Source organism: Nannospalax galili, unplaced genomic scaffold (assembly GCF_000622305.1).
Source record: "Nannospalax galili isolate Female #2095 unplaced genomic scaffold, S.galili_v1.0 scaffold674, whole genome shotgun sequence".
In the NCBI taxonomy this organism is placed as follows: domain Eukaryota; kingdom Metazoa; phylum Chordata; class Mammalia; order Rodentia; family Spalacidae; genus Nannospalax; species Nannospalax galili.
In genome coordinates this window covers 244,440-248,852 of record NW_008335202.1, presented here as the reverse complement: position 1 = coordinate 248,852, position 4,413 = coordinate 244,440, and the positions used below count along the sequence as shown (strand labels likewise).

Genomic DNA, 4,413 nt, shown 5'->3' with positions numbered 1-4,413 from the left:
GCAACACACTGTTTGGGGTCAAGCCATAGTGAAAAAAATCATGCAGTCAGCATATACTTGCAATGAACTCACTTGTTACTAGATCTTCACAGCAGGTCACTCTAAAATTAATGGAAAATAGTGGAATTACACTGTAACATCTCAGCTAGGGTAAATGCGATATTAAAGGAGAACATTAAGAATAGTACCCTTTGGTTTTTTTAATATTTTATTTTTATTTTATGTGTTTGCATATATTGTCTGCATGTATGTAAGTGTATCCATGTCATGCAATGCCCTTGGTGGACAGGAAAGGACATCAGATCCCCTGGAAGTGGAGTTCAGATGTTTCTTGGCCTCCATATTTGAACCTGGGTGTTATGCAAGAGCAGCTAATGCTATGACCCCTGAGCCATCTCTTCAGCACCCAAAGCCTACGACCCTGTTTCCTCCCAGTTTGTGCATGAGGTGAAAGTGATAACCACGGCACTATAAACCACTGACCCTATGTTATATCATATTCAAATGTCACTTTAGCTATAAGGATTTTTTAAGATACATAATTTTTATGGCCAAGTACTGTATATAACAACTTAGTTATACAAATACTAGAATCAACAAATAAACCAAACGTTTTTCTAAGCCATTCAGTATAATATCAACTTTGATTTCTCAACAGTTCAGGGCAGTTCACTATGAACACCTGGAATTACACAATTGAACCCGATGACTTCATCCTCATGGGACTGACAGATTCCAAGGAGGCCCAGCTGGTCCTCTCTGTGCTGTTTTTCCTGATATACCTGGTTACTGTGCTAGGGAACACAAGGATGATTTCCTCATTCGTCTCGATGCCCAGCTTCACACCCCGATGTATTTCTTTCTCACCCACCTGTCATTCCTGGACCTCAGTTACTCAACTATTGTCACACCTAAAACCTTAGAGAACATGATGTCTTCTTCCTCAAGACTATCTCTTTCATGGGCTGCTTCAGTCAGATGTATTTTTTTGTCCTCCTGGCAGGTGCTGAATGCTTTATTCTCACATCAGTGGCCATTGATCACTATATAGCTATCTGCAATCCCCTACACTATCCAATTCTTATGTCCTCAAAGCGCTGCCATGCCCTCCTCTTTGGGTCTTACATGATTGGAGCTGTAGATTCCTGTGTCTATGTACTTTGCATGAGTACACTGAATTTCTGCAACTCCAATATAGTCCATAATTTTTTGTGACACATCCCCAGTTTTAATACTGTCTTGCAATGACACATATGACATTGAAATCATATTTATTTTTGTTGGTTCCACTCTTTTAGTATCTTTTATCACTGTATTTGTGTCCTATGCACCAATTCTCTACAATTTTGAAAATCAGTTCGATTTCAGGAAAGCAATAAACCTTCTCCACATGTGCCTTTCATCTCCTGGGAATCACCATCTTTTATGGTACTATGATCTTTACTTATTTAAAGCCAAGTCCTATTCATTGGGAAAGGATCAAGTGGCTTCTGTATTTTACACCATTGTGATCCCCATGCTGAACCCACTCATTTACAGTCTCAGAAACAAGGAAGTGAAAAGTTCTCTCATTAGGGTCATAGAGAAAATGAAGGGATCCAAGTAATTAAGATGACAGGATTGCTAGGCCTTTAAACTCTTCACTGTTTCCTACTGAGCCCTTCATTGGACTCTGTCTCCATAAAAGCAATTGAAAGCCTTCTTTATAGTATGTGCAGTTTCCCTTACAGAAACATATTCTTAGACATTTCCAGTAATGCAATTTTAGAGGTTTGGGTCAAAATTTAAAATGAGGAAATGGGGGCTGGAGAGATGGCTCAGCAGTTAAGAACACTGGTTGCTCTTGCAGAAGACCAGCACCCACATGGCAGCTAACAACTGTCCGTAACTCCAGTTCCAGGGGATCCAATGGCCTCTTCTGTCCTCCACGGGCATTGCATGACATGGGTGCACTTACCTACATGCAGGCAATACAAGCATACACATTAAAAAAAAGTAATAGATAAAATCTAAAAAAATAAAATGAAATATACATTAGTACAAAAATGTGTTTGTACTTGTTAAACTTATATAATGTTTCAGGCATACTGAAATTTTACATGATTATGTCATGAGGAAAATAACTTTGCACAGTGATAACAGTTTTAAAACTCATACATATGAAAATGCTTGTTAGCTGACAATCACTGAAAGTCACTGAAAGAATTAATCTCAATATTCTCATCCATGCAAGACAAATAATAATTCCAAGTTCATTGATAAGAAAATGCATTTAAGGCAGTAATCACAATTGACTGTTAACAGTAGAAAACTGACATCCATAATGTATTTTTTAAAAGCTTAAATGCTTTTATTTAAAGAATAGTAGCTGGTGTTTTAAAATTTGTTTTCTTCTCATTTGATCTACAAAACACATAGAGCTGAAAATTAATGTAGCCATTAGGTCAATTTGGATTAAGAGAAAATTGTGAAAATAAAATTAAGTTATAGGCAAATGAGTATGCTAATGTTGATGACAATTTGGGAAATATTTGGTCACAAAGGAAGAGAAAAACCTTAGCAAATGTTGACACTCATGTGTAGGTTCTTCTCCATTAAAACTTGTGACTGTTTCACTACATATGACAAATGCAAACAAAATTATACTTTCTTGTGTATTTTTTGCTCTTTTTAGCTTTAACTTAATAGCTTAATATTTAATAATCTCTTTGTCCTTTATATCTCTGAGATGATGAGCTTCAGCTCAGTATATGAGCAAGATTGTTATTGGAATATGGTAGTGTTTTAAACCTGATAAACTGTAAATTTATCAAGTTAACAAAATCTTCATGAGTTAATACCCTTATGTGTGAAGGCTCTCAATGTCTGCAAACCTTCCCATTCTGAGGCATTTTAGTTAGCTTTGGTATATTGATTCTCTCTTCTTTGTCTGATTACTTTAGGCTTGTTGAATTTAACTTCTTGAATGAAATGTGTGACAAATCATTTTATACCTTAAAAATGAAATACACTAAAATGAAAAATTAGAAAGTTATATTTTTGTTTCATGGCAAGAATTTTTATCAAAGAAAGCACAAACATTTCGTTTATTTAAAAATGTTTTCTACATACCCTGTAAATGTATTTTGAAACATCATTTTTCTGTTTATGCATCATTTTAAGAGATATTGTTTTATTTTCAAATACTAAAATTTTTTGCTAATACCTGCAATTACTATGTATTTTCAATCCAACAGCTATGATTATATAAAATATTTATTTTGAAATTTATGCCGATTATTAGTGAAAGTCCATATTTGATCATTTTCCCCTAAAACTCTTCCTAACCTTTAGTATATAACAATTTAACAAATTTTCACAAATTCCAAACAGCTATCTAATTTATTGAAATTCTTGCAGGTACGTATTAGACTCCCTTACTTTCTTAATCTATTTCAGGGATCTATCATTCTACCCCAGTTCCACAGAAAAGTGCTGTGACTTAATATTGACTCCTCTTTGAGTTGCATAAAATCTACATTCATTGCTATTCTTGCTAATATGTTTGTGATGCTAAATAATTTTATAAAGGTTTAGAGCTCACTCATACACTGTTTTGGGTCATTTTCTATCTTTTTATCCTTCATATACCTTTTCAGTTTTTATGAACTCTTTCCTCTTTTGCATTCACATTTTAACATGATTTTAAATTGCTTTCATTTCTTTGCATTTCTTTGATTCAGAAAATCAGTACCATCACTTTCTGTTGGCAAAAGTGATGGACAGAATCTGTAACTTTTTAGTTAACATGAAATTGAACATATTAAAATTATAAATAATACTACCTTATCTCTATTTAACAAAAGTTTTTATTATGTGATTATATAATCTGTAATCAACATGAAATATTTCTATTTGTACTTGCCCTATAATTTCATTATATTTTTCTTACATATTATACTTCTTATGGGATACTGTCTGAAATAGTATATATATTATTCCAGACCATACTTACATGCTAAAGCTCTACATAATGGGATTATTATTTTCAAAAAACTACGATGTATCATGGAAAAATATTGTTCTTGCCTCAAAATCAATTCTGGATACAATGGGTCTAGTCAAAACCATTTTCAGTCCCAGAACACAGGAGACACAGAAGCAGGATTGCCACAAGCTCAGGGAGAGCCCAAGGTACACAAGTACCAGGCCATTCTGGAATACAATACCCAGCAAGATCCAATCTGAAAAAAGAAGTTGCTAATAGTCATAATAAATATGCCTTGTTTAGTGTTTCATATAATATTAAAGGACTTTAGGTATATGATTAACATTATTATTAAATGAGTAGCAACCATAAACAAATTTAAAACCTATGTAATAGAAATCTGTGCCTTATTTAGAAGATCAACATCTTATGATAGTTACTAAAAT

The 4,413-nt window shown here is 33.7% G+C and overlaps 1 pseudogene; it reads left to right on the top strand.

Annotated features, from left to right (window-relative positions):
• The first annotated feature begins 674 nt into the window (after nucleotides 1–674).
• On the top strand, nucleotides 675–1,606 carry LOC103731450 (annotated as a pseudogene).
• Nucleotides 1,607–4,413: the final 2,807 nt, after the last annotated feature.